This window comes from Eptesicus fuscus, chromosome 11 (assembly GCF_027574615.1).
Source record: "Eptesicus fuscus isolate TK198812 chromosome 11, DD_ASM_mEF_20220401, whole genome shotgun sequence".
NCBI classification, from domain to species: Eukaryota; Metazoa; Chordata; class Mammalia; order Chiroptera; family Vespertilionidae; genus Eptesicus; species Eptesicus fuscus.
Window position 1 is genome coordinate 91,593,807 of NC_072483.1, and position 19,015 is coordinate 91,612,821.

General features: G+C 38.7%; 1 long non-coding RNA gene across 2 annotated transcripts in view; it reads right to left on the bottom strand.

The window, feature by feature from the left end:
- Window positions 1-18,528, bottom strand: part of LOC114233355 (uncharacterized) — a 47,037-nt gene extending 28,509 nt beyond the window's left edge. The window contains exons 1-2 of one of the 2 annotated variants that reach the window (XR_008557469.1): window positions 18,331-18,528; window positions 16,218-16,282 (exon numbers count right to left, since the gene is read on the bottom strand). This is a non-coding gene — a long non-coding RNA (uncharacterized LOC114233355). Of the gene's footprint in view, window positions 1-14,748; window positions 14,849-16,217; window positions 16,283-18,330 lie in introns of those variants that run through there. The other variant, XR_008557468.1, reaches the window with a different exon arrangement.
- Between the last annotated feature and the right edge of the window lie 487 nt (window positions 18,529-19,015).

Below are 19,015 nucleotides of genomic sequence, written 5' to 3' on the forward strand. Positions count from 1 at the left end.
ATATTTAAATCCTTAGAGAAACTCTAGTTCTTGGTAAGATGGAGTAAGCATATTCAACCCCATTCTTCCTCAAGATTACAACAATCAACCTGTGGACAAAATACATAAAGCAATTATCAGAAGACCCTGCAAGGTGGAGACCACGGGACTTGAGAAATGACCTGTGTGGGTGTGTGGGTTTTGTTTTTCTTTTGTTTGTCTCCTGTATACGCACTTGGCACAGACTCTCTAAATGAAGAAATAAATAAGTGAGCCCCAATGAAAACCCATTTTCTCCAGCCAAAGGACTAGCAAGGGGGCATCTCTGCAGAGCAGAGCTCTTAACTGTACCCCCAACGCCAGGCAAACCTCAGGGGAGAAGTAGTGCCCCTTCCCCTCCGCACCAGTCACTGCGGCTAGAGCCCAGCCAACCACTGTTCCTACCCTGCAGCGAGGAAAAGAGCAAAGAGCAGCTCCCATGCCTTCCAAACTAGGGGAGAGGACGGTGAGAGCGAGGAGAGAGCTGAAGAAAGGGATTCCTTCCATTTGTTTGTCAAGTCCTGGGCACACCCCCAAGTGGCCCTGTATGACGCCAATGAGAATCCACACAGTGAAAATTGTGAGAATTTAACTGTGGTATAGACATTCCCGGGTTTCAAATTAACTTTTGGGCAGTGCACAAGTGAGGCAGGCCAGATTTACACTGCAATTGCTTTGGAAACTAATTTGACATTCAAGTCATAGCCACCAAAAATGGGTCAGGATGCATATTCTGAACCTAAAAGTATGACTGGCTGTTAGAAGATAAGACTTAAGTAGAAAATATAGTACTGTCCGGCCTGCGTGGCTCGGTGGTTGACCTATGAACGAGGAGGCCATGATTCACTTCTGGTCAAGGGCACATGCCCGGGTTGCTGGCTCGATCCCCAGTGTGGGGCATGCAAGAGGCAGCCAATCAATGATTCTCTCTCCTCATTGATGTTTCTATCTCTCTCTCCCTTCCTTTCTGAAATCAATAAAAATATATTTAAAAGAAAATATATTATCATAACATAATACTCAACAATCAAAAGTTATATTTCCTATCAGGAAAATCTTGAATGAGAAAAGACACTTGAATGAGAAAAGACAATCAATAGACACCATGATATAGCTATTGGAATTATCAAACAAGGATTTAAAGAGTTAGCATACAAATGCTCCAAGAAGCAATTATAAACACTCTTGAGATAAAGGGGTCAAGGACTATATACATATGTGGTTATGTATGCATATAAACACAATAAAAAACATAATAAAAAAAGTGGCACATTTTTTAAATGCTGAAGGGAAAAAACACACACCCTGTTATTCAGAATTATATATCAAGTGAAAGGTACAAATGCAATTAAATAGAAAAAGAACAGTATTACAACAATACTTGGATGCCTAATAGGCATATCAAATCTTTTTTTAGACAAACATCATTGTCAATAACAGCATTCCATATTTGAAATTGTAAGCTCCATTAGGGTAAGGATGGTGATCTATCTTATTTACCATTATATATTCAGTTTCTAGCACATGAAGGCAAAACAAATATTTGCTATTTCAATAAATAAATTTGTGCTAGCATGAGTTTTCTTTTATTTAGTCTGCAGTAGGAGTTAATTGTTAGCCTGTAGTGGCTGATTTTTAAAAAGGCATCTCTATAAGCCCATTATAACTTTACAAAAAGTATAGTAAATATCAAAGCAGCAGGTCACACAGAGGTGGGGACAAGGACCCTATACTATCCTGATTTTAATAGCCTCTGGCTAGTCACATGGTAGGTCTCACTAAAAGAAAAGAAAGCTGTCTATTATCAATGCATCCCTTTTTTAAAACAATATATTTTTATTGATTTCAGAGAAGAAGGGAGAGAGAGAGAAAGAGAGAAACTTCAATGATGAGAATCATTGATCGGCTGCCTCCTGTACACCCCCTACTTGGGATTGAGCCCACAACCCTGGCCAGGAATTGAACCGTGACCTCCTGGTTCATAGGTTGATGCTCAGCCACTGAGCCACACCGGCCGAGCCAATGTTTTCCTTTTTTATAACATTGTGAATCTCTGCCAGAAACTAACAAGCTTAATTAAATGTCCAGGAATCATGGCAATTTATCCTATTTTCCAGAATAAACAGGAAAGACTCTGCTCTTCCAAGCGTTAGAATCACTCCTTTGCTTTGCCCTGAGTGGATCATAGCAATCACTGGATCCACAGATTAGAAATGAAGTGTGCGTGTGCGACGGGTGGGGCAGGGCCGAGAAGCCCTGAGAGCTCTCCTCTCTTCCAGGTCCCTCCACTCTGCTCTCCCTGAGTGTATTACTTCCGGGGGCGGGGCTGCCACACCATCTATTCCATTCTTGTCCTGCATTTGGTTTCAGATACGAGACAATCTAATAAGGAAAGGGATCTGGATTTTCTGCTTGCAGTTCTCTCACTGCTACCTTCTTCTCCCTCAGGAACCTTGTGAGGATGGAGACGTCAGCCATGGCAAGGTTTAGGGACCTGGGTCTCTTGAGCTAACACCTAACAGCTACTACGATTTCAATAAGTAATAGTAACGATCAGACATCCGTGTGTGCCCAAGACAGAAATTAATGTAAGACCAGTCTGGAACGGGTTCTGCCAAGTTGAACTCTGACTGACAAACATCTTTTCATTCATTCTTCCCATCCTTTCAGATGCCTATAGGCAGAAGTGGCTCAGTTGTCTTTTCCTGTGAAAAAAATATCTACACAAATGTTACATTAAAATTCTTCTCATTTTTGAAGAAGCCATTGAATATAATAAGTAATGACACCACACACATTCCGGGTATGTCTTTTTTTCTCATTTCAAATGAATATAGCATGATCTACTGCCTCCAATAAAAATTATAAATGGGTTTTTAAGCTAACAAATCTGAAATATTCTCGTTGAGCTCCAAGTGAACCAAACGGTCATACTTATTTTAACACCTGGAAGAAGGCAGGCTCTGCACAGCTGGCTGCTGGCTGGTCACGCATTCCTGCGTTTCCAGTTACCACGCGTGTTCTCAGAGCGCACTGACAAGCAGGTGCAGGTGGCCGCGCTGTTTGTGCGGGGAACAGCTTTACTCAGCAAAACCCAATCACGTATCAATAATAGCATTTCCTCTGGAAAATGTCAGTATTTGAGAACGGAAATTTCTAAATATTTTCTTACAATTATTTAAAGCATGCTTAGGACTTGTAATGGGAAATTTACAAATATCACTCAAATTTTGAAAAACATTCAAGTGACATCAGCTCCATTATTTTATTTTATTTCCAAGAAAGACTTGATCTGCTAAAAAGGGTCTAATTGCTTAGAAAATCTCTATGGGGAAAACAGCACAGCCTTTGTAACGGACTCATTCTCCAGAGCATTGTTTCTGGATGTAAGTCTCCTGAAGAAAGCAAAAACACATCCTTTCGTAAGAGAATCACTTTCAGGTTTTTAGATTTATGTAAAGACCTCAATTTCTATATTAAATTTAAATACTCTATATAATTATTTAGAACTTTGAAAGAAAACATTGATAGAAATAGTATTTACAAAGAACATACCATGTGAATAACAAGAATGTTTCACAGCCCACCCAGGTTAAGAGCACGATGTCATCCTTTCGGCTGTGTGTCCTCCTGAACCCACTGGCTGCCCCGCTGTCCCTCAGGCCATTACTCCCCTGGCTTTTGTGCTCTTCGTTTTCTTGCTTTTCTTTAGGGTTGAACTCCATAAGGTCTCATTCCTAATCAATTTATTGTTTACTTGTGAACATTCTCAACTTTATATAAATTAAGCAATTTTGTAAGTGTCCTTTGATTTTTATTTTGTCCTTTGACACTGTATTCCTAAGATTCATTCAAATTATTACCTGCAGCTGTAACTCATGCATTTTCACTGCAGCACTGCACTATGTAAAAGTAACACTACGTATTTATCCATGCTATTGTTGATAGATACTAAGGCTTGTTTGCAGTTTTTCCTATTACCTAGTTTGCTAACGATCTTGCATAACTCTCTCGGTGCACATATGCAAGAATTTCTATTGGGGATATAATGACATGTATGTGTATATACATATATATATATACATATAAAGTGTCAAAATTATATGTAATATGTAAATGAATAGAATATTTATGTCAAATTCTTTCCTAATGTGCTTTTTATCAATTTATACTTTCACCAGCAGTATTCCCAATTGCTCCATACCCTTGTCAATATTCTATGTTGCCAGGCTTTAAATGTAAGCCAAGCTGTATCTAGCTGGGGTTTTAGTTTTCACTTCTTCAGTTAACTATGAGGTTGAGTACCTTTTTGTTTATCAGTCATATTGATAAACTCTTGTGAAGTGCTTGTTAAGTCTCTTGTCTATTTCCTATGGCGTTGCTTGTCTTTTCTTAGCTGAGTGGGGAATGGTTCTTTATGTATTCTGGAAATTAATCCTTTGTGAATTATATGGCACAAAAATGTTTTTCCATGGCTTGTCTTTACACTCTTTCTATGTCTTTTGATGAACAGTTCTTAATTTTAACGTAGTACTATTTAAGCATCTTTTCTTTGTTCAAAAGTATTTTTCATACTGTTATCAAATATGAAAAAAGATTCTTAATACAAAAGCTATAATACTATACTATAGAAACTGGGGAAATGTTATTCTATCGTATGATAATATATATTTTATTAAAAACAAGTTAATATAAAAATTGTGACTCAAATGATTGTTTAAATGATTATTCTTCTCTGTTCTTGGTGGCAGCTGACTTACTAACAAATTAGTTTGTTTGGCTGATAAATCTGTAGCTACAAATAGCACAGATTTCTGAAAAGTTTTGTATAGCTTATCACTTAACTGCAAGAAAACACCAGGGAAGATTGGCTGCAAAGACACATTTGCAGCATGTGAATGGATAATGGAGCTGAGGTCATTTGTTTATCAAGAGGGATCTGTGTGCATAAGCACAGAAGCATCTATGTAATGGGAGTGAGGGCGGGGAAGGAGGACATTTTTTACTTTTCTCATCTTAACATCACACCACAAGCATGGATACCATTACAGTGAAAACCATGTCTGATATTCTTCAAGCGGAAGTGAAAATTATTATTAAAATGTTATAGCTGTATGTGGAATGTAAACTGCGATTTTATTAGAGGGCAGAAAAGACTAATTTTATGTTTTTATGTAAGGTTTGGGAGTCTTATAACTGCTCTTAAAAATATACTAAGCAAAGTAAGTTTAAAGAGGCTAAAGCATTAAGTTGAAAATGCCTCATAATTCTTAAGAATTTTTGGAAGATCTTGAGATTGTGGACCTTGTTACTTCCAAAATGAAGATGACTTCAACATTAGAAGTCATCTGTGAAAATCTCTTATATCCAAATTTAGAAGAACAAAAATTATAGTTTTGACAAGGCAAGGAAACGAACAAAGCAGAGTTAACAATGATAGTCACTGTGACTGAGATCAAATATATCTGGCTTCAGCTAGTTCTGTGTTAATTTTCTGAGGTACATTAAGTTCTAAGGTACTTACACTGGATTCCGTTTTTTAAAGACCCTGCCTGTGTGGGATGGTGCAGCAAAGACATGAAATCCGTTTTGAGCTTCTCTTCCTGCTTTGTCACATGATGGTGTTTATGAGAAATCTGGTGTTCTTAAATCACATCCTGATTCAAATGTGCTGGCCGAGTAGGTTAAAGATAAACTTTGTATAGGTCAAAGATACTAGAACGCTGTAACGATTAAGGCAATTTAAACATCAGTATTAAACACACAAAAGTGCATAACTGAATGGTCTAATTCTGAGCAAAGATGCATAAAAATAAAGTTAAAAAAACTTCAATATTCCAGATGTATTATTCTGAGATATGCCAACAGATGTCTGAAAAAAATTATAATTAAATGAACTGGATTAGTCACTGATAAAAATGATGCAAAAATATGTTACTTGTAAGAGTTTTTAAAAATTTGTTGAATATTCTAACACAATATGATTTAATGTTTATATATTTGTATGGTTTCTCATATAAACATATCAACAAACCAGAAGAGAAATTTGGTCAGACCATGTGTACTAATGATTTGCAAAGTAAGTTACCATAGATTTAAGTGACGTGTGTGCATATGCAAATTTATCAGATTGCTACTTAGAATCAACTATATAAGACTGTGACTTCATTAAGTAATTTTCTTATATAAGAAAATAAAATTTGATGAAGTAGATGTGCATCTTGAAGTTTATACCAAGAGAGTTAGGAAAAAGGGACTTGAAGAATGGTTTTTTTGCTTCTAGAAATACCTGACTTGGATTATATCTCTTTTCTTCCCTTTCTCTTGCCTTCTCCCTAACCTTGATCCTCAACTTGAATGTTCATATACCTACCACATCTTCACCTAATCTCTCCTAACCCTCTGACTGTTTTCATCTTGGCAATGCAATTGTGGGATTCATTCATTCATTCAACATCACAAACAATAAACAAATAAAAGTGGTTAAGACCTGGAACCTGAAGTCACATGACTTGCCTGCATCTTGGTTTTCACGATTGTTTACTAGCCTTTAGACCTGGAAAAGTCATTTATCTTCTGTGTATGTTTCATCATCTGTAAAGAGAGGGTACGGACGATGCCTATCTCACAGGTTGTTGTGAGGAATGAACAAATCAATATGTGTAAAAGTCTTATAACTGTGCCTGCCTAACATGCAGTAAAAACCATGTAAATGTCCGTTGCTTTTATTATTATTGTTTTTTAGTAACTATGTGCCAAGCATTCTACTACATATGTGGATTATATTGGTGAACTAGATAGGCAAGGCCTTTGGAAAAGTCCTTTTAGATGCAAACTATCCCAAATTTACTATCTCAGATTCTTTCTCTTTTAATATGTTATTTATTGATTTGAGAGAGAGAGAGAGAAACATCAATGATGAGAGAGAATCATTGACCGGCTGCCTCCTGTATACCCCCTATTGGGGATCAAGCCTGCAACCCGGGCATGTGACCTGACCTGGAATCAAACTGGATACCTTTTGGTGCATGGGATGATGCTCAACCAACTGAGCCTCACCTGCCATGGCTCTATCTCCGATTCTTAAGTGGACCCTTGACATCAATGGAAGATACAATTCCTAGGACTGGCACAGATAACAAAACCCATCTAACCACCTATTTCTCATTTCTGTTGCTATCACCACATTCTTGTCTTTTGTTTTGACATTAATTCTAGCTTACACTTTTCCCCTTTCCATCATTCAACCTACAATTTTCAAATCCTAAACTAAAAGTAACTCAAATATAGTGAAGACTGATCATTATTATATTATATAAGAATCAGCTAGTTAGATCACCAAAAAAAACTATGGGAATACCCTCTGAGTGTACAGTTAATAAATTGTAAGATGTGACCCTCCCCATCAAAAGATAAAAAGTTCTTAAAAAGACACATGGCTGTATCCTAAGTATGGTGGAAGTATTCTTCAAAATTTCCATAAAAACTATAATGGGATGTTTTTAGATATTAAAAGGTTGCTCTTTCCACTCCTTGTTAACTTTCATTTACCTATTTCTCTTCATTTATAAATACTGCCTTCAGAGAAAAGAATAAATAAAACCTTAAAAGAGCTAAATCCTAGGCTTAGAATTCCAAAATAGATATTCATAGTATGAGCTTTCTTCCCCCTTCTCCCTTCTCTGCTCCCTCCCTCCAAGACTGAGGTACTCACTCCAGGAGAAAATGGTTTTGCTTCAATTCCACAAGGGCCTGATTTGGAAGATCAGAAGCTCAAGCTCTGAGGATATAGCATTGGCCACCTGGGGGCAAGGGAAGAAATTAGGGCTACCCTCTGCCCTTCTGTGCTTCCAGCAAATGCTCTCCTGAAGGGTAAGGTAAGATGGTCTGTAACCGTACAGACACTCTAACCTGTAGGCCTTAGCAGGGTACCTGGGGAAATATTTCAGGACAGTGAAATAAACGTTGGTAACAGATATCCAGTTTACATACAGATATGCTTCTCTATCCTCTATATTTGGCTTTCATTTAACAAAAACTAAAGAGTTCAATGTAAAAATAGAACCTTAAAAGAACTAGCAAAGATATAAACAAATGCATAATCTTGGGATGAAAAGCGCTTTCTAAGCCCAGCATTGTGAGTACCCCAAAAAGAAAAAAACATGGATGCGCTTCCCCGAAGGCTGCGGGGGGCTGGAGAGCGAGCTTCGCCTGGCTCCCTCACGTGGGTCTTGGACGGAGGCCTCTGCTCTTTGCTGGGTTTGGGCCGGAGACCTGAGCTCCTAACCATCTGCACATCCCGCAGGGCTGCCTGGGAGCCCAGACACCACGTCAAGGCTTCTCCACGCTCCATGGGGTCTGCAAACATAGACATGCTTGTGACCACCAGCACATCAGCATCGAGGACAGCTCTGCCATCCACAGAGCTCCGTGAGGACCCTCTCCTCTCCTCTCCTCTGGCCTCAGCAGTGGGTTTTTGTCTTGGTTTTTTTTAAATGTTGTTCATGGAACTGCTGGGGCCACGTACACAGTCACAGGAACATGGGTGCCCTGGATTAGCAAGCAGACGTCCTTTCTGCACCAGGGGCTGAGCTCTGCCGTGTGCAAGCAGAGTGAGGAGAGGCAGGACGAAGCCTGAGCGCCCCCAAAGCCGCTCTCCTGCGGGCTGCCTAGGAAGGCGGCACCTCGTTGTTAAATGGCCGTAGACACACACGGTGCCTGCTCCAGTCTTGGCACTGTCTTCGCCTGCTTGCTGCCTTGGAGCTTCTGCTCCGGATCAGGATGCTGGTCCGGTTTCTTCTCCCATGGCAACTGCCTCAGCGGTCTAGTGAGCTAGAGAGAACCCTCTTCCTTCTCAGAGTTGACAGCCCGGGCTCCTGCCCTTCTGCTCAGGAGAAGCTGGGCTTCCTGTCACTGCTGATGTTTGCACTTTCTAGAACTTCATGTAAATGGAGCCACGTAGTATGTAGCTTTTGTGTAAGGCCTCCTTCACGTGGCCTGTTTTTGAGGTTCAATCCTGTTGTGTCAGTAGATCATTTCTTCTTATTGCTGAATAGAGTTTCATTATATAGATAGACCTCAAAAACACTCAATTATTTTTATACTTTGAATTTCATCAATAATATATTTGTAGACATTTGTGCTTTTTTCTCTTGCTACATAAACAACTACATAATATATTCATTTTGCTTCTCTGCCTGCAGACACTTAAATATTTCCTACCTAACGCTTAAAAAACAAGTTTGCTGATCTGAGACTGACAGGTGAGTCTTTAGCTAGGAGCCCCACCCTAAAACTACTGACTCCAATCTGGATTTTAACAAGCGCCCCAGGTAATTCACATGCACATCAAAGTCTAAGAGCACTGGTGCTCCCCATACCCTCACAATTCTAACAAGAAACAGCACATATTGTATATGCGAAAGTGTACAGGCTTGTGTGTATGTTTACTGATAAACACAAGAGTCATTCACATCTATGACTTTCAGAAAATTATTATCCAAAATAAACTCATAAACCCCCCCAAAATATATAGATATGTACAGGTTGGAAATTCTAATTCTTATTTTAAAATTATCTTTTTACATATAAAATATTCCACAATCTTAAGAGTATAAAATAGTTTTCACAAGTTCCTGTTGAAGCATTTTCCAAAAGAGCAAATGCAGCACAAATAACTATTCTGTCTTCTATACAAGGATGTGCCAGTGATTAGTAGAGATTAACAGGTGATCATCTTCATGCATGTGATCAACAAGACCAAAGGTCACAGGGTTTTAGTTTACCATATGCTGCAAAATTCATGCAGCAAACCCCCTTGGCATGTGCTTCCGTTATACACACCTTTTAACCCACAAATTAAAGTTAAATATCAAACCATTCACTTGCATTCCTGTTAATATTTGCTCAAAAAAGTATCTGGAACTGAAGCTTTTCTCCTCTCTATGAAAAACTATTTTCAAAACCAGAGAAAACGGATTTATATGTACTAATTTTAACTGTACAGTAAGCAATAACAAATAGCAGTTTATTATTAAACTCAGATAGATGTTCAGTTGGTAATCATCTAACCAACAGCTGTAATCTTTTTGGATTTCCTAGATAACACTTGATATTAAATGGTATTTATGTAACTACCATTTTGGATAAAGTTTCATGCTTTCACTGATTCAATTCTATCAATTTTAAGCTCCTATTTGAGGCTCTTCATAAAATCCTTCCAAATAAAGATTTTAAATCTCTCTTCCATATTTATTTCATTAATGCTAGCCAGAAAATAGAAATTTGTCCTTTTCAAATAATCTTTTCCAGAATTTCTTGATTCACTTTGTATCTTTTTGCACACGTTAGTTCTAAATATACATCTGAACTCTAAATGACTTCTGTTCATATTAATAGTCCATAACAAGCTATTAAATCTTCCTTACAACAGGCAATGATATGCCAGAACATTTGCTCTGCATTTTGGTACTTTCATGAAAAGAACCTACAAACATCCCCAAAATAATTATAACACTAGCATTTCTTCATTAATAAATATTGTGTTTTCTATTCATAAAACAAATTTTAGCAATAGTCAGAAACTGTCATAGAAATTGTTCAAAAACAAGGACTTTTTGGATTTATTTAATCTTATTTGATAATGTATATGCATTATGCTTAGAGAGAGTATTTGGTCCCTTTAAATCCCTCAGATAGTCACCTAAGTTAGTCCTATTCTGGAAGATAAAGTTGTTTCCATATTATTGTTAAGATCTTAGCAGAATAAAATAAGTAATATGAGAGTACATCTTTTTGTTTCTGTTTGGGGTTCACTAATATTACTTACTCTTCAGAGAGCAAGTTGAATTTGTGAAAAACAAAGCAGATACATTATATTCTATAATATCTAGGTTTTTTTAAAGTATTAATTAAAAAAATAGAAAAATGTAATTAAAAGAGGATTATATTTAAAATGATGTGCTTCTCTGGAAAATACAAAGGGAAAATGAAGCACATAAAATCCAAATCTGACAAAAATGTTGAAAAGGGCATGCTAAAATAAAATTCTAGTTAAATACAAGTGATTAGAGAATGTATAGGTCAGAAAGCGATAAGCTCTAATTTTAAAAAGTCACCCAGAGTGCTTCACCTGAGACAGCCTTTCAGATTGTCAGGCAGTGATGGAGGGAAGCAGGGATCCTGAATGACGCCCGAGTCAGAGCATCAGTTCTGAGGAAAAGCCAATTACAATTGTGGAATCTGCATCTGTTCGTTACCACGTTGTCCGTTTTCCAGAACATGAGACTAGGCGGTTTTCACAAATGACGTAAATGGAAATGTGTTTAGAAACAGCTAAGCAATGTGTGCAACATGCAAAAAATGTGATGTTACAGCTGAAAAGGAATCCACCCTTCTTCACATTGCTATTTATATAGACTCCTCTTGGTTCTATTTCTACGGACCTTTTTCTTACGAGGTATAATTAAAAGAATGACTCAACATTCCTTGAATATTTAAAATTTCGACTACTTTTTCTATAGGCTACAAAATATCTTCTACCAAGGTGTACGGAATGGCTTACAGAGAACCTGAGTGATTTTGAAAACGGCATTAAGTCTGCCTGGTGAGTCTGTGACACATGTTTACATGAGTAATCTTCTTAAGGCCATTTCCATTTCAAGGGCTCCGCTTCAGAGGCAATCAATAGACCTCTTAGGACATGTCATCTGGGGGCGCTGTCCTTCCCTAAGAGGTCACAGTGCACAAAAACATGCGGAAGGCTCTGTGAGCAAAGTGCAGAAAAATAACCACCCTACAGGAAATTTCTACAGGGAATTCTTTGTTCTACAGGGAATTCCTACCCCGCTTTGAAAATGTCAACACCACTCCCTCCCCCTCTCCCTCTCCCCCCAGAACACAGTTTGGGAATGCTTTAATAGATAATTAGAGATATTTAGGCAGCAAAATGTTAAAAGTAAAAATGGCCCGGATGTGAAAAACTAGTAAGTGAAAAACAATCTGAAGGAATTTAGGAGAAAAGAAGTTGTCGGGGAGCCCTCCTCTCGCTGTTACCCCTTCGTCCGGCAGGTGGTTACAGAGCACCGGCAGGGCCCTACACAGTGCGGGGCACTGGGTACGCGGCTTGGACTTCCTGGAAGCTGCTCCCACCCCACCCTCATAGTCTTGCCCCGCCCCAAGACTAGGAATCTTTTTGAGAAAGACTTCTGTACATGAATAAATGCCAATTTCAACTCTTATGTAGTGTTAACCTTGTTTCACAAGCACTAACATCAGTAAAGGCACTTAACGGAAAATAATGAAATACTGATTATATGAAAGCTCTCTCAAAGCTGAAAAGTGAACAGTAAGCAGTGAACAAGTTAAGGATAACAAAGCAATGTCAGTGAAAATATATTGTTCTTAACAATGGGCAAGAGATGGAGGATAATCTAGAAATACAGATAAGCACATGATGAATAATCCTTGCTTTTTAGGATATAATGATGATTCCGATATTTTAAATAGCTTTATGGTTCAATAGATAAAAAATGCCATGAACCATATGATTTTTAATTAATTGAATGGTACCAACACTGCAAAACAACCCCATTTTTATTAGGGGATCTGTCCAATCAGCATATAAACCAGCCTAGAGGGCTCTTACTCTTCACATCTGGGATGATTTGAGCATAAAATAACTGACAGTAATGGATTTTAACTACAGAATGAAAGACTTCATGAGCACCTACCAATAAGAGTAAATAAATAAAGGAGAAAACATTTTTTCTTAAAATAGAATTCCAACTAATAAAAGTGGTAGAAATGATAGAATTAGAAAAAAGGTAATTTGTCATGAATACCCCAGACTGGAGGAGACTAACAGAGATGTGACAACTGAGTGAATCAGGGGTCCTGGACCAAAGTGAGGACAGTGGAATACGTAACAAAATTTGGAATGACTCTTTTTTCTTTTTCTAGAAAGGACATTGGTGGGACAACTGGCACAGTTTCAACATCTAGAGCAGTGGTTTCCAAAGTGGGGGCAATCACCGGGGGGCAATTTGAGAGTGAGTTATTAACTGTGAATTTTTGGCATTTCTTATGGTTCTAGGGGCCTCATATACAGTATGTAAATATATATTGTGACATATTTAGGCATTTCAGTACTCTATTATATGTTTTGAAACTTTATTTGCTATTTTTTCATATCACTTCATATTATTATTATTTTAAAACAATTTCTTCCTCAGTCCTTCAACTGTCCTTCCGTTCTTTTATTTTTCTCTTTCATGGATGCCAGGTTCTTTGAAAGCTTGTTTAGACCAAGTTATGGCCTTTTAGGCTTCCTTCCTGTGAACAGGAGCTCACTTTTTGAATAATAAGAACTATATGTCACAGGGGGACATCGGGATCGTACAGATGCTTAGGGGGGCATGGCCAGGAGAAGGTTGGGAACCTCTGGTCTAGAACATCACTGTGCAGTGATGTGAACGGTCTGCACATCTGTGTCCTCCAATAGGACAGTCACTGGGTGCTGAATGCTTGAAATGTGACCAGCGTGATGGAGATACTGAGTCTCTGACTTAATTTTAATTAATTCAAATGTAAATAGCCACATTTACATTTGGCTAGTGACTATCATATTGGACGGCACAGGTTTATAGGTTAGATAATAGCACTATGTCAATGTCAATTTCCTGATTTTCATAATTGTATTGAAATAGTGAGACTCCTTATTTTTAGGGTGCACACAGTGAAGTTTTAAGAGGTTCAGAGGCATCTGTGTGTAACCTCAAGACTTTAAAAGGGCATACAGAAATCATTGTACTATTTCTGCAACTCTTTTTTAAGTCTAACGTTATTTCAAATTAAAAAAGAAAAGAATAAAAAAGTTGCATAAAATTAGTTGTTTCCACCAGAACTTATTTGTAAATATAAATTAACCAAGTTCCTATTCATTACTATATTTTTAACGTAGTTTTTGTTTTTTTACTGATTTGAGCGAGAGAGGAAGGGAAAGAGAAAGAGGGAGAGGAACACTGATGGGTTGCCTCCGTACACGCCTCTGACAGGGATGGAACCTGCAACCTGGGTATGTGCCCTGGCTGGGAATTGAACTGGCCACCTTCTGGTGTACAGGACGATGCTCCAACCAACTGAGCCACCCCAGCCCAGAGCTTTTCACTTAATTTTTGCAATATGAGCCTTCAACTATTAATTTAATTTTCATAAAAAACTCCTCTATCACTCAAACAAGTATTCACTCCTTGATCAAAAGTGCATAATATAAGTTATTCTAAACTTTTGCAGTTAGCAGAGAAGAAAAGATAAGAGAGCTCATATTTCAGCTTGAGTACTAATAGCTAAAGCAGAAAAGGTATTGAAAAGTTAAGGTCACTCAAGAGAACACAGACAACATGTTGGACATCTTTCTGAGAATGTGGAACAAGTACAGTCATATCCACAGAATGAAATGCAAAGTCCTGCGATGAGTGAGATGTAGTGGGTTCGACCTTAGGAAAATAAATTGTAAAATGCCTATACATTCCAGCCATTCGTGAACAATCAAATGTCAAGAATAAACACTGCAAAAGTTGTTAACTAGAAAACTGGGACAATAAGGAAGAAAAAGTACCTAAATTAATTTCAAGTCAGATTTCTCTTTTCTACACATACATTATTCCAGTATAAGCAGGTTTCTACTATCACTTCACTAAAATCATTTTTTCAGCAAGATCATATGTTTACTTTTCACTAATTTTTTGTCCTTAATGTCGATATGGTGTTCGATAACAGACTCTGCCTTCTTAAAACATCCTTTTCTCCCGGCTTTGATCATCTATGTTTTCTTCTTCTTTTCTTCTGCTTTCGTATCCTTTGCACGTTCCCCTTCCTTTACTCATTTCTCTTTTTTAAAATAGAGAGGAATGGAGAGGAAGAAAGAGAAGCATCAATGTGAGAATCATCCATCGGCTGTCTCCTGCATGTTCCCTACTGGGGATTGAGCCCGAGACCCAGGCATAATTGTTACTTCTAAGATTCGGTCCTAGGCCCACATAATCTCTCCTCATTATACACACTATCCCTGGGTGATTTTATCCCATAGTCCTGTCTTCAGAAACCATGCGTTGCACATATGGGAATGAATCCAAAAAAACTCCTATCCTAAACTATTCCTGAAGTCCATACCCACTAATGGACTCGTGGGCGTATCTGGTTAGCTGTCTTTCAGAAACCTCTAACTCTGCATGCCAGACATTAAAATCATCCTCTCCGACCCCTATGCTTCCTGCCTCCCCTGACACTGCTCTTCCTGTATTCCCTCCTGAAAATGGCACCACCGTTTGCTGGAGACCGAAGTGGGACTGATCTGTGTTCCTGCTCCATGGCCTCCATGGAAAGGACCCTCACGCCGTGTGCATCCACCGTCTCGAGCAGATTCTCAGGATCTGCAGTGGACATGTTCTCCTAGAAGGAAAGTGACTGTCCGCCCGGCCCGGTTCTTTCTGCGTTTCCAATCAGCATTCACCGCTCCCAGTCGCTTCTGACGCGGAAGGAAAGGAAAGCCAGGCAGCAGCAAGCACGTGGCACCGGAAGAGAGGCATGTCCAGTTGAGGTTTGGGCTATGGTTACCTACACTTGTGACAAACTAGACTCAGCTGAGTGGGAAGCCTGAGATTTGAGAGGATTTCTGAAGGAAGTCACATTCCTTCCTTATTTAACCACTAAAGTAGGCGATGAGCTACCAAAAACGCACCAGGAGAAAGTGGATCCACCGAGAGCATATTCTTGAACGTGCACTTTAAAGGTGGCCATGGACAAGAACCTTCGGGCAGGAGGTCCAGAGATCACAGCAGACAATGGACAAAAGGGTTCCTCCCGACAAGCCCACCGGGTGGGAGGGGAAGGGAGAGGGGAAGGAGGAGGCGAGGCCACTGCGTGCAGAAAGTGGGAATGGATATTCGGGCACTCTGCTCACTGTCTACTGCAGTGTCATAAACTGTCACAAACGTAGCAGCTCACAATATGCACATTCATCTCGGTTTCTGTGGCCGCTGCAATTCATTTAATGAAGTCAGTGATACCCTGACACAAACCACAAAGACAGTACAAAAGAAGCAAACTACAGACCAACACCCCTCGTGAATATAGACACAGAAATTCTTAACAAAGCATTAGCAACTAGAACTCAGCAATATATAAAAAGATTTACTCACAATGACCAACTGAAGTTTATTCCAGGGACACAAGGCTGGTTCACTATTTGAAAATCAATGTATTCCTGCATGTTAACAAGATAAAGAAATATCACCATATGAACTGATGCATAACAAGCATTTGACAAAATTCAATACCCATTTCATTTTAGAAAACTCAGAAAAACAGGAAAGAGGGAACTTCTTCAAGCTGATGGAGTATCTATAAAAACCTACAATTCGTTGCAAAACGGAACACTTTTTCCCTAAAATGGGAACAAGAAAGGATGTAACCCCTTACTCTAACATAGTGCTGGGAGGTACAGCCAGGGCAACCAAGTAGAAAAGGCAAAACAAATGCATAGGAACTGAAGAGAAAGGACACGGTCCCGATTGGCAGATGACATGACTGTCCATATAGAAAATCCCATGCTTGACATGACAACAGTACAGGAGTGGAGAACAGATGAGCCACTATCGTGGCCAAGGGACTGGGTGGCGTGGAAGCACACAGCTGTGAAAGGTGACACGAGGGATCCCCGTGGTGATGGAAGTGCCTGTACCCTGACTGTTTCGCCATCAGTGTCCTGGCTGGGATACTGTGCTATGGAGTTTTACTGGGGTAAAGGGTACATGGGCTCTCTGTTTTACCATTTCTTAAAATTACATGCAAATCTACAATGATCTCAAAATAAACTTTCACTTTTAAAAATTCTTCAGCAATGGCCTGGTTGGCACGGCTCAGTGGTTTAGCGTTGATCTATGGAGATCACAGTTCGATTCCCAGTCAAGGGCACGTGCCTGGTTGCAGGCGTGATCCCCAGTGTGGGGTGTGGAGGAGGCAGCTGATCAATGATTCTCTCTCATCATTAATGTTTCTCTCTCTCTCTCTCTCTCTCTCTCTGAAATCAATAAAAATATATTTTAAAAAAGCCAGCATGGCTCAGTGGTTGAGCATTGACCTATGAACCAGGAGGTCACAGTTTGATTCCAGGTCAGGGCACATGCCCGGGTTTTGGGCTCGATCCCCAGTGTGGGATGTGTCAGAGGCAGCCGATCAATGATTCTCTCTCATCATTGATGTTTCTATCTCTCTCTCCCTCTCCCTTCCTGTCTGAAATCAACAAAAAAGAATAAAATAAAAAAGTCTTAAAAAATGCAAAGAAAAAAAACCTACCAAATAATTCTGCCTGAGAAATGTCTGTACTGCATAAAATATCATTTCATCGTTTAGCTCATGTTCTTTGTGTTAAGTAATTAGTTTTGATGAAGACACACAAGAAACAATTTGGATAAAACTGTAATGCTGAATATAGGATAACTAATTACATTTAGTAAAATATGTGAAATATTCATTAAAAGCTCTGATAACGTGGAATATGTTTCATATTATTGCATGCAAAAAGATGCCTATCTTTATGATATTTCAGACAGCTTGCATGCAAGAACACTTTTTCTCTTAAGAACCACCTTATAATGGACTTCTACATTATTCAATTTCTTCTAGCTATACCTTATGACATCGCTGATCCTCGTTAATCTTATGAACAGTCTCATCACTGTCAAGAGAGAAACTACACTGATGTAACCATCTGGTACAGGTGGAAATCGCAAAACTTTCTACAAAAATAATTAGCTGAATACTTCTAGATTTCTAGTTTTCTAACAAATTAAATGCATACAAATATCATTTACTTACTGTGATCTCGGCCAATTTATTAAAAAAATTTTGAGTCTTAGTTTTTTCATATATCCAATGGGATACTTCCTATGACAAATGACAAAATAAGAGTATAGAAATAATTAATAATTTCTGACCGAGAGGTCACTGTTTCGATTCCTGGTCAGGGCACAAGCCTGGGTATCGGGCTCAATCCCTAGTGTGGGTTGTGCAGGAGGCAGCTGATCTGTGCTGATGTTTCTCTCTCATGGATGTTTCTATCTCTCTCCCCCTCTTAAAAACAATATAGAAACATATCTTTAAAAGAATTAATATTTCTCTCTCTCTCTCTCAAAAAAAAAAAAAAAAAGGTTCTTTTTGGGAAAGGGAAGAGGTTTTGGGAGTTGTTTCTACAAAGTAGCACAATTGGCTAAAGTCACGAAAGGGAGTTTGAGAGTCTTTTCCAGTGCAGACCTGAGAGTGAGACACTCCTGATGGCAAAGAGCATCGGCACAGTCATCGTGGGGTGAGACACCAGGAATCGGAGCTCTCCATCTCTCCATGCGTCCACGCATGTGTTAAATGTGCTTGCTTTTTGGGCCAGAGGACTGGATGTATCATCATCACTTTGGGATGCACACAGTGGCTTCAAACACAGGACACTGTCCAAGTTCACACTGCACATCACTTTCCCTGTATAATGTCGATATTAGACGTTAACAGCAGGAAAAAGGCAAAGTTGTTAAGAACAAGAGGCCTGAGGCCTGGGTTTAATGAAATCGTCTCCGCCACTTCCCAGCTATAAGACCTGTCAATTTACTTCATGTCCCTAAGGCTGAATTACCTCATCTAGAAAGGGGACAAGAATATTATAATATGTATAAAGTTCTTTGCACAATATTTTTCATATATTGAATGCAATAAATATTAGCTATTAATCATAATAATAATCTTAGGTAAAAAACTGCTCTTAGAGCTTAAATATAAAAGTGAAGTGGTATCTAAAATATCTTCTTTAATAAGGTGAGATGCAAGGATTAGGACATAATTAAAGTGCAAAAAATTACTTACAGGAGGTTTTTGCTCAATATGGTCAATTTCCTAAGAAAGTATTATGTGCTCTGTGCCATAAATATTTGATTAAAAAATCATAAGTTCC